This window comes from Pteropus vampyrus, unplaced genomic scaffold, assembly GCF_000151845.1.
Source record: "Pteropus vampyrus isolate Shadow unplaced genomic scaffold, Pvam_2.0 Scaffold21, whole genome shotgun sequence".
NCBI lineage: Eukaryota > Metazoa > Chordata > Mammalia > Chiroptera > Pteropodidae > Pteropus > Pteropus vampyrus.
Window position 1 is genome coordinate 3778384 of NW_011888802.1, and position 12564 is coordinate 3790947.

The 12564-nt window shown below is 31.9% G+C and overlaps 1 pseudogene; it reads right to left on the reverse strand.

Moving 5' to 3' along the window:
- Nucleotides 1–642: 642 nt before the first annotated feature.
- LOC111736715 lies at nucleotides 643–762 on the reverse strand (annotated as a pseudogene).
- Between the last annotated feature and the right edge of the window lie 11802 nt (nucleotides 763–12564).

Below are 12564 nucleotides of genomic sequence, written 5' to 3' on the forward strand. Positions count from 1 at the left end.
TTAAACTATTAGTAATAATAAAATACAGGTTTCCCCTGCTATCTGAAAGTAGAATGCTCCTATGCAATCTTTCATTAACCAAACAGCGTAAAGCGAAGAAGCAGTTACCTTAAGACACTTCTTGCTAATGAAATCACAAAATAAATTGAGAAAAAGCACAGATGATCAGATCACAGACATAGTTCAAAGCTATTGAGAGTTGATGCTGATTGTAGTTCCAGGGAAGGAGCTTGGTGGGGACGCTCTTGCTGTTTGGGGTTCATGCTGTCTCTATAATGGCTGGATGCAAAACAAAAACACTGAACATTATTTCACTTTTCTCCTTTTTTTTTTTTTTTTGTAAAAGCGAAAATTCTCTTTGGATTTTTGCAGTTAAAAATAGGTTCTGATGTAGGTCTTTCATTAGAGGAAGTGGCATAATGTGAACTTTCAAAAAGCGGGGAATACCTGTACTATAATATTAACAGGAACTAAATTAAAACACAAGAGAAATACTGTCAAGTGGTGGGCATTATTAAGTAGATTATTCTAACCTAGAACTTCATTAATTTTTTTTTTTTTCCTTAGGTGAGGCAACCCTTGGTTGACCTCACAGATTGCAAGGACCTTGTCAAGGTACAATTCCTTATTTTTTATTTTTTATGCCTACAAGCACCTGGTCTTTCTAGGTGGTCTCCCATCCAAGTACTAACCAGGCCCGACCCTGCTTAGCTTCTGAGATCAGACAGGATCAGGCTTGTTCAGGGTGACATGGCTGTAAACTAAACTAGAACTTCATATGTTATTATGCCTGAATGAGAAAAAAGAGTCAGGAAGGGGAAACAACATGTTTTGCACAATAATCTATATCAGGCAAAGCCATGCAGATTTAGAAGGCACTCCCTATCAGTATTTAGGCGATCTGAAATTTTTACCACAGAGAGCATATTTGATTCAATAGCTGGAGAATGAGGATTTTACACACACACACACACACACACACACACACACACACGGTTGACCCTTGAATGACATGGGTTTGAATTGTGTGGGTCAGTTGAAAACTATTCACTTACAAGTAGACCCTCACAGTTCAAACCTGTGTTGTTCAAGAGTCAGTTGTATATATATGTGAATGATACTGTTGTATATATTATATATGAGTGACACAGGGGCAATAAAAGGGGATTGAATTAGAAATAACAGAACCTAACTGGAATGTCCTGCAATAAATTAGAGAAGATCCATTAGTTGGAGATGAAGGATTTCCAATAACAATTTGCCTATGTAAAGTCAGTACTTCTTCAGGAAATGCTAAAGTGGTAGGAGACTGGAAAACAAAGTATAATGTTTATTTTCAATGAAAGTTGAAGGTATTTATCATCTTCCTTCCATTCAGTGGGATGGAGGGAGGAAAGAAGGAAGGAACGAAGGAAAAATATGAACAGAAAGACTGCTTCTCTGACAGACTTCCACCTCCTGCTATCCCATGCATACCTGTCAAATGCCTCCCAGGATAGCATGTGTGTGTTTTTGCCACCTCATGGTAGAATCGTTTTTCTTAATCAGCTTCCAAATCCTTGAAACTCTGTAGACAACACCTACGTTCCTCAAAACATGTTTGTTCTCTTTAAGGTGTTCTCATTTTCTTCAGGTCAATAATAAGGTCTCTGTGCTTAGCTACTATGTCATGATGAAACTAAGAATACAAGTGTGGAAGAGTCTCTTCTAGGCAATAGGTGAAAATACTGAATAGGAGAGAATTTATTGTCAAGGGAACTTTTGGGGCTTAATATCAGGGCACAATATCGAACTGATCCTACCAGCTTATTGCATGACCATTTAGGGTTTGAATATGATGATTGCTTATAGTCAGTGAGGTGGAGGTGTCATAACTGCTTTGGCAGAGTATGGAGGAAGAATTGAGAAAGATCATAAAAGGGGAAAGGTTAAAATGAATTTATTTTCAGATCAGTGATCCCACTATATTTGTTGTCTGGAGGGCACAGAAAGACCATTATTTTATCAAGGCAATAAGAAGTGTACCGGTGACGGTGGCACGTGCTTTCTGAAAAATTTATTGGTTTCCTTTATAGATTATGATTAGAGATGCTGTCATGGAACTCTGCTCCGTAGTCTCAGTGGTTATGATTCCAGACTGGCAGATATTAGGCAGTGGTGCTTAAACATAGAGGAATAGTCAAAATTACTATAATGGGAAATAACGTCAGAAGGGCAACCAAGTTACCTTGACCTTCAGTTATATGTAGAAATTACTAATGATCATGATGTTCCTAGGGGAGGGATAGAGGAATAGCTAAATGGAGTAAAATATTATTATTTGAATTGTGTCATGAGAAAAAGGTGGCGGGGGGCGGGGAGGTGCGGAGAACGAAGTTGGTGAAGAAAAGCTTGGCAAGAGACACCCAATACAAAACACTTCTTAATCTAAGCCAATTTACAACCCCAAAGCATACCAATTAAAGTGAACAATGGGACTCTTTAAAGATAGATCTAAAGGACCTGGCAAGTATATCAGTAAATATTCTTCCCTTACGGGGCCTACAGTGATATGCCATAACAATTAATTTTGGGAGAAAAGAAATATCCAAAATTTAAGAGTTTTTAGCTTCAGGATGTGAATTGATACTGATGTCCAGGGACTTGAAATGCAATCACAATTACTGTCCCCTGGGTTAAAGTGGTGATTTATAGATGCTAAGTGATGAATATAGCCCAAGCGCATCCTGTGGTGAGTGTAGTGCATTCACAGACCCAACCTAATGCTATGGACCCAGTCTTCCAGTGTGTAATAAGGGCATTACATATATTTAACATCTAGAAAGGCTCTCACATTGGTTACCTGGATTTGAGGTTAAGAGTCAATTGGGAAGAAGAGCCAAGTAAAATTCCCTGAAATTCTAGGCCCCAGCCAAAAGAGTAAATCAGAAGTACTGTTTTATCTCAGAGGACTTGCAAAGAGTAATAACATTTTCAACATTTAAAAAGGCAGGAGTGGATTCTGTTATTCTCTAATTAATTTACCTATTTGATCCTTAGGAGGAACAACAGATCATGACACTTGTCTGTGGACTAGTCTAAACTTAACCAAGTGGTAGCCCCAACACGAGATGTTCTGATACATGAGGTATCTTAACTGTCCATTTCTCCCTCCCTCTGGCCCCTGGCAACCACCATTTCACTCTTCAATTCTATATTCTCTGACTTAGTTGTAACAGTTAGTCCATTAACAAATAATATAGTTATAAATTTGCATACATTTATGTCTACCAGTTTATAATCCATTGTTTGTTTTTCTTTCATCTGTTGTTTGTTATCACTGTTTACCTTTTCCTATCTTCTTTTGGGTCATTTAAATATTTTTTAGATATCTGTTTTATTACCTGTTGGATTTTTTTCTATACTTGTTTGTGTTATTGTTTTAGTGTTTGCTCCAGGTATTACAGTAGGCTTAGTTAAGTTTTACAGTCTACTTAAAATTAATATTTGTCACTTAAAGGTAGACAGCTTATAATCAGATAGGTCTATTTAATAACTCTTTCTTTCGAAGTAGTCATATGAAGTTTTCAAATGCGACAAGACAATATTATAATATTTGCTTAAACACTCATATTTTAAAGAAATTAGGAAAGTAAAATTTGTGTTTACCCAGATATTTATTATCAGGGAAAAATTCTCATATTTCTGTCTTGTGAGTTGTTCAACTGACTATACTTTTTTCCAGACTGTCCTTTCAAGGTTGTTAGCATAGAGAAAAGCCTTAGAAGATAGAGATTAAAAAATATTATCTAAAAAAGTATTATTTAAAAAAATCCCACAAGGTATTTAAAACAAATGTGTATATTTCCTAAATTTTTATTGCAGATAAAATTAAGGTTGAGATCAGAGTTGACTGATATTCTATGGATTTTCTTATCAAGTAGCTATTAAGTAATACACAGAACATGATCATGTCATTTGTGAATACTGTTTGATTCAAATGCAGGCAAATTATATTCCTATCTCTGGTAAGTAACAAATATTTCAAAGTTTAATGAGCTCTAAATATATTTAAATATATTGAGTTCCTTATAGTATCTCAGCCAAAAAAGAAGTGATAAAATTTTAACAACATATACACTTTATTTTTTATCCCAAATCTTTTAATATTGTGTCAATTAATTCTTAAGAATCTCTACATTTCTAGTCATTTCTGATGAAGACTGTATTCATCAAGTAAAGGACATCAGATTTTTCTGTTGCCATCTATGGCAAGTAGTGGGCCGAATCTGATAAAAGTTAGTAGTCCTATTTCTGTGAGCTCCTTGCAGCTTGTTCTCAGTATTGGATACTTATAGTGCTGACATTTCGAAAGAACAGATGGTGCAGAGGAAGTCCTCAGACGTCACCAGAGGGCGGTTTTCAAATCTTTGTCACAAGTTTAGAGAGTTACAACTTGAAAGAGACAAAACTTTTTCACTAAGCTTTCTATTGCAACTCAAAATTAGTTACTTTCTAACACACTTGAATCACAAAGATTCCCCCCAAATTGGTATAATAGTTTCACTTTATTACACTATTTTCTATCATTTGGGGAAAATATTGGCTCTTTCAGTTTGTATCAATATTGTAGATATTTTCTACGGGAAGGTTACTATTTCCTGCCATGGGAAGATATTGTTATAACTCCCTGTCATGAGCTTGGTACTATATTACTTTGTCTTATGGTATTAACATATTATATTTTATTATAATTATTATATTATGGATTTATTGTGAAGTTAAGAATTTTTAGTTTTTCTGTTTTTTTTTTACAGGCCACTGTGCCTAGTTTATTGTTGGGCATAAGGATGGTGCAAAATACGTGTTCACGGAATGTTCGTTTGAATGAATGGATATTTGATCAATTATGAGACTAAAATTATATTTTAAAGAGGAAGATAAAGTATCATTTTTACAAGGCACAGATTAAACTAAAAACAAACAGCAAACATCTAGAAAGTGGAGGAATAATTGAAATGTTCTGTTTCTTTTAGTCTTTCATTTAAAAAATTACAAACAGTTTATAATTAAAGAAAAGGAATCTACAAATAATAGAAAAAAGATTTTCATATCTTCTTACTATTTAGGTTCATATTAAACAGGTACTTTTATGTTTTCAAAACTTACACACATTTTTAATGAATGCCATTGCAAAATCAAGAATTTTGTTAAACATAAAGAAAATAGAGTTAACAGTGAAATTTTTCAGGCATTTTCACAGTACCATTTATATTTTTTTCCATATATTTGGAGACAGTCATCCATCTATATGATTTATGTGTATCCTTTAAAGAAATATGTTTTATAAATATTTATAAAATAATAATAAATCACTAAATATCTTCTAATGCAAGGGGAAAAACTTTTTCTCCAGAATCAAGAAAAAAACTTAAATGTCTTATAATAACTTTAAAGTTAATGAACCATCTATTTTAGATATTAGTGTTAAAACCATATGGTACTGTGCTGTTCTGATAATTCTGTACTGATAAATGATAGTCAAATAAAAATACATTCTTAGCTCTTGAATAAAAGAAATTTTTGAAAATGATGGATGCATTTAAACCATACAGTAAAGGACATGGAACAATCGTTAGGTGAAATTTAACTTTTCAGATGTAATCATGTTTGACATTTTGATGAGTATTACTCCAGATCTCACTAAATGCATATATTTACATAGTATGTTTTTACATATACAGGTTTTTGTAACTAGGATAATAAGAATGTTTTTATATGTGTGTATTTTTATATTTATATATACATTAACAATAATTTTAAAGATTATCTAATAATGTTACAGTATTAACTGAGGGATTGGTTTGTATACATTATAATTTACATAACTAGTATCCTCTTGTTGGTTATTTAAGATGTGTTCAAAGTTGTCTATTATAATAAAACATTTGGAGAAATAATTTCCATGTAAGTATTTTTTCCTGTTGCAACTGTATCTGTAGGGCAATTCCTTAGAAGAAGAATTGCTAAATCAAAGGTAAGGGATATTTTATATTTGATAATAATTAAAACTAACATCCAAAAAGATTGCATAATACTGTGCTCTAACAACAGTAGTGAGATTCTGCTGGCTATTTATTTTCTTTCTAAAAGAAAAACATCTCGATTTACATAAAGCTTTATTTTTATCCTTTAGTAAGTTTTTACTCTATCAGAGTTTTTAGATGTCTCTTGTTTCATTTACTCTAATATAATTCTTTTTTTTTTGGTCTATCTTCAAAAGATATTTTCTACTTGTGTATTTTTGTTATAAAAATCCCTACTTTTGTATATTGATTATGCCATTTGCCTTTGTATGGCATTTTCTAATATTTTTAAAATATATATTTAATTTTTGACTCTGAGCTTTCAAGTATAAAATATAATTTGCAGACAGTCATAATTGTGTCTTTTTTCCCTCTGTTTCAGTATATATACTTATTTGATTCATTGTTTAATTGCACTGGCTAGAGCTGTGAGAATAGTGTTAGAAATTATCAAAGAAATCTAATACTTTAATTTCATCAGAAAAGGCTCACTTTTTGCATTTAAAAAATATATTTTAGGACATAAATTATTCACTTATGTGTAAAGTTCTTTGCCCTAAAGCAAATTCTAATCTAAATCTCAGAACTCTTGAGTCAGAAATTATTAAATAAAATTTGAATACAAGAATATAGCGTGGTCAACAGGCTAGAATTTTAAGATAACACCAGATTGGTACGCTAAAAATATCATAAACAAAAATTTGCAAGGAAAGAAAGGGAAAAACATCCTTGTCATTAGAATAACTTCTCATCATATTTGTTATTATTAGAGCATATTTAGTATGATGAACTAAAATGTACTTTGCTTCCTGACTATACTTATAAGAACTATTTTACCTTTCTGTAACAGAACTTTTATGCTTATAAATTAGATATGTTGAAATATATTTAATTTGCTTTTTCAGATAAAATAGTAATGCATGTTGAAATATGCATGATGAGATAGTAGATGGAATATGAAAGGCTTAATAAGGATGTTTAGATTAAGTCACCAGTAAATTTCTAGATATTTTGTAAGTTCTCTCGGCATAAGAAAGGTTAATAAACTCAGATTTAAAAGTACTAGAAGGGACAACCTAAGTAATTATCTTGTGAGACATATTTCAGTCTCAAGTAATGGTCTAGAAAATATAATAAGGTAACTGATTTTTCGGAAGAAGGAACCGATGAATTGAACGAAAAGTTGTCAGTGCATGTTTTTGAGATACAATCTAATATAATAAATCATTTTAATAGAATAAATAGTAAGAACGACAAGGACAATGTGCCATGTGTAGTGTAACAAGGTTAAAATCAAAATATACATAATATTATGTTGCCTACTTTCAACAAACACTGCATCGTGAGCATCATTTACAATGGCTTACTATGAATAGAATTATGAGAAAGTTATCTTAATTACTGGAAATATACTAGTTCCATTGTAAATTTCCTTATCTATATATTTAGCCTTTGGATACTTCTAGTTATATATTTTCCTTATTTTATCAGCTTTCTGGAAGTTTAAACTCTTGGTCTATGTATTTTGTAATGCCCTTAATAAAATGTCTCCTTTTACCACATATAATAATTTTACACAACACAAGGTATTGTGTATTTTATTATCTCATTAATTGGTAGGTTGTGGTTCACTCCACACCTTTCAGATTACATTAGACTAGCTCTTTGTAAAACAAACAAACAAGCAAACAAGAACACCTATTATAAATATTAAACAATATAATTGTCCTAAAAATGAGCACTTACAGCAAAATATGAAGATAGTGACACTGAATTACAAGTGAACTTTTGTCTTTCCAAATTTTAATCATTACAATTATTATTGTGATGGAAGCTTTCTCCACCCATCTCTCCCAGGCATTGTGTGCCACTGTCTCATGGCTCCTTAAATAGTTAGCTGTAAACTTTTGGGTAAAATTGGTGTTAAGTACTCTGGAGAAGAATACCTTCAGCTCTACAATCATGCATTCATTAACAAAATAATAATAAAAAAATACCTTCTATGTGCCAAGCAGTGTTCTTTGGGGATATAATAGGAACATCGATGAAATTCTTGCTGTTGTGGAGCTTATATTCTGGTTGGCAGAGACAGTCAATAAACTAGCAAACAAACATAATATAATTTCTGGAAGTAGTAATATGACCAGGTGAGAGGATAAAGAATGGTAGATGATGGGGCCATTTTTATGAGAATAGTCCAGGAAAGCAATTCCATTTGAACAGACACTGAATGAAGTGGGACCAAGTTAAGGAATGACTCATTCTTGGCATAGAGATCAGCAAGAAAATATTTACTGTTATGGTACTTAATTTATTATTAATTGAGAAGAGCAAAAAATCTTCCTAAAGTAGAGTGAGCTAGGAGTAATATGGTAGAAAATGACTTAGAGGAAAAGCCTTGGTTTAGTTAATACAGGTTTATTGTTGTTTTTTGTTCTGTTTTCTTTTTTCCTTTTCTGATGAGAGCAAGAACTTGAATTTTGTTTTGATGTGATCAAAGGATGATGTGGTAATGGTATACAGTCTTAGAAGCACTACTCTAATACTAATAATATGTGGAAAATAGATAATGTGGTAACTAATAGAGAGTTATGACAACCAATTCAGATTCTGTTATCATAGTCCAGGAGATATCATTTTGGATACATTGCGAAGGTATGTCCCAGAAGGTATGCTGATACCAGGATAAAGGAGAAAGTCAAACGTCCCAACAAAATTTTATTGGTGTAATTGTGTTGATTTAAGTGACATTTACTGAAGAGGGTACCACTTGGACAAGAGTCAGTGGGGTGAAATAATCAACTATCTGTTTACATAAGATTTGAAATTTGTTTTAGAACATCAATAGATGATTTTAAGTAGGCTTCTAAAGATAAATTTATATATAGATGAATACACACACACATATAGATATAATTATGGACATCAGGGGAGTGGTAAGCCATGCAGATGGACAATTAAACCCATATGCATATAGAAGTCAGGAGAGCACACTTTTGTACAAAATTCACTGCTAAGTGCTAAATAATTATCTTTATATTTATAGAATGTAATATTTTCTAACTAGAAAATAACTGTGCTATGATATCACTATTCTGTGTGAAATTCTATGATAGCCACATGTAAATAGGCTGAGATATTTTTAGACATGCCTAAACTGTTTTACCAAACTGCACATTATCAGGGACTAGATATCATGCTCTCCAATCTGCTTATAAACACAAAATCTGGCATATAAAGAATTCTGTCATTTGCTAGTGGTGCTGAAAGAATTTTTGCTCCCTTATCAGATTTCAACTGTCACTGGAATGAATTTAAACTACTGAAAAAAAGCTTCTGTAGACATTGAGCAGTCCTTCCCCTGCAATGTCCTCCACATTTCGTTAGTCTACTTTTTGGTTTTCTGTAGTTTCTATTTCAAGTCCTAGATCTTCCCTGGAAATGCACTGTAGACCTGTTAGATGGGGCATCAGATGCCTCATTTGTTAGATCTCTATCATAATAGTCATAGTTTATGTTGTCTCTTATTAATGAAGTAATTTCCCTCTGTGATCTGCAAAGTAGCTTAAGCAACTCTCTTCAAATCTTTTTTAGCATGGTGTTTTATTTGACTAAGGAATTATCAGGGGCAAGCTAATAAAAAAAAATAATGTACTTTATATTGATATTAGCTACTTCCCACTTATATACAAAATGTGTGTAATCTGTCTTTTTATCTATATTGCATCTGCAGAAAGTGAGATTTGTTTATAATTTAAGTTGTCTAGGAGCCTTAAGGATAATGAGTTTGTGGGCATGTGGGATTTATTATAATTCCCCACTGCTATACCCTGAACATAAGTAAGACCTAAATTCTCTAAGAAGCCCCTTCAGTATTTCTTTAGGTGTCAAATAAGTGTCATTATTCTAAACAATCACTTCTACAAACAAGCATATACCACTAGTAGAATAAGTAAAATTTGTTACAAAGCTATGGAGAAAGTCTTGGTTAGAATTTGATTTTAAATAATTCATCAAATAAATATGTTTTCAAAATATCTAAATGTAAATACTGTATTTATTGGATTATGTGGTATTTTTCAGGATTCAATTGGTCACATTTTGAAACTCTCATGATTACAAAATATTCTTTAAGGTAGCCCCCTGAAATCAAGGAAAAACATTTTAAGTTCAACAAACTCAGCATATATTGTGACAATAACCCAATAACAATTTAAATTATTTTCTAGCATTTCATATATTCATAAAATAATTGACTTAAATACTGTCATATAGGAAATAATTTTCTAATACATTTATTAAATTAAATACGTTTATCATTTGTATAGGCCCCTTTTCAATGTTGAAGAGGAAACTACATTTATTAGAGTACCTTTATTTTTCTCCATTTATTTTATGATATAGAGCTTGATAAAATAACCTTCCTAGTATATATGGAGATGGATATTTAGGCAACTTAAATTTTATTGTGACTTTCCACCTTGTTTTATATCCTGTTAATATGGTATTGCAAATCTGAAAAAAGAGTTTATTTTTCTAAGATGGTTCCTAGGATATGCTATTTCCACATACCGTAATTCTAACCACATGGATTTGCTATGGCAAATCCTTTTAACATTTTCTAACAAGTTGTAGAGCATAACAAAATTTTGCTGCTAGGGAAATGCTAACTTTCTGGCATGAGTATGTAATAAGGATTTTCTTTTCTGTGACTTCTTCCAGCATTTGTAAGTGTAATTATAATGGTTCAATTCATTTGAATGGTGACAAACTTAAATTCCAATGCAACCTTTTCCTTCCAAAAGAAACCCAGAAAGTTATCTTTCCAACCCCTTCTGCCTGTGGAATGCTGGCCTTTTAGGATTTTTTTTTTTTTTTCCCAGCAAAAGCAATGTCAAAAATAGCATTCGTTTAGTTCATACTGATAGTGGTTTAAACTCAATATTAGAGTCTAAGAAGTGTTATAAGTATAAGGATTAGCTGATAAGCAAATTAGAGAAGTATAAGAAGAAGTACCTTAGGCTCAAAATATTTCTTATATAAATATTTTCTAATGGAATATGGTTTGCGTGATTGTCTTATGATGCAAATTTGTCCTGTAGAGTGGAAATCTGTACTTGTGAAACAGCACATTGCCATATATTTGACTTTAATATAGGCATAGACTTTCAAATATATGTCAGCAATTAAGACAAAGCCTACATAATCAATAGCCTGAGTGATTTAAAATCTTCATTGTACATTAAACCAAGTTACTTCTGTTTGGCTCTCATACCTTATATTAATATTATAAATTTAAATAATTACACAAATCAATAACCATTACTGGTAAACATTTTAAATAAATAAATAAAATTTAAAATGGTAAATAATATTCATTTGGACATTAACCATTATTTGAGCTTATAAAACATGTTTATCTAACTTCAAATAACCTTATTCCTTGGATATTAAAAAGCAATTGATAGCACAATAATGCCTTTTACCTTAAATAATGAAAATTAAACCATTTGTATTTTCAGCTAGCTGACATTAGAAAGTGCTTTAATTTCTTCAGAGTAACTTTCTCAATAAAACTATGAAATCCTTAAAAATAGTCATGATGTATTCAAATCTCTAATAACGGCAAGCTAAGTTGCTTGGGTCAGTAAAAACAAGAAAATAAAATGCTGTATTAAACCTAAACTAGCAGATGCTTGAAATAATTAATAATTTGAAAAAGAAAATTTCAGGTCTTACTAAAACCTATAGTAAGAGAAGGAAGGGATAAAACCCTTCCTTCACTAAATCTGCATCTGTCCTATGGCCTTTACCTGTGCTCTCATCAACTCTACTTTGCTTCCCTGATTGAGGCTGATCACAAAAGACACAGATTACAGCCCAGAGTCTTGCCACTTTCCCCTGCCTTGAGCTGGGATCCCAAGAGCTAAATTTTTCAATTAAAAGTAACAAGTGCTGAGAAATTAGGGAGGGCACAAAGTGGAAAAGAAGAAAAAGATGGAATTTTTAAAAGCTATCTTTTGGAGTTTGTGGTCATAGACTTGACATTCTATTATTTATATTTTGAATATGTTCAGCCTTCACTGCAGAAAGGCAGTGAAAGGTATCTGACACACAGTAGCTTGGTTAGATATTTATATAGTTAAAGAAATATATATATATATATATTTAATATTGAAAACTATAAAGTGACAGATTTTCAAAAACTACTAGACAAGCAAATATAAACTTGTACTTTCAATCTTGTTGGAGTAATTGGTACCAGACTTTTCATCTCAGTTTTAAAAAGAATGGAAACTGAAAAACATATGAGAAAGAAATGTTTTTGATATTGGGAAGCCCACAGCATAGGACCCTAGTGAAGGAAAAGAAATGTGGCGAGCCCTAATACAACCTCAGGGGTCTCCATGAAGAAGCTTTGCATTCATGGCATGAAGATGGGAAATCCAAGCAAAGAATATTGACAGTGGTGAGTTGAGAAACAATAAATCAGTGTTCA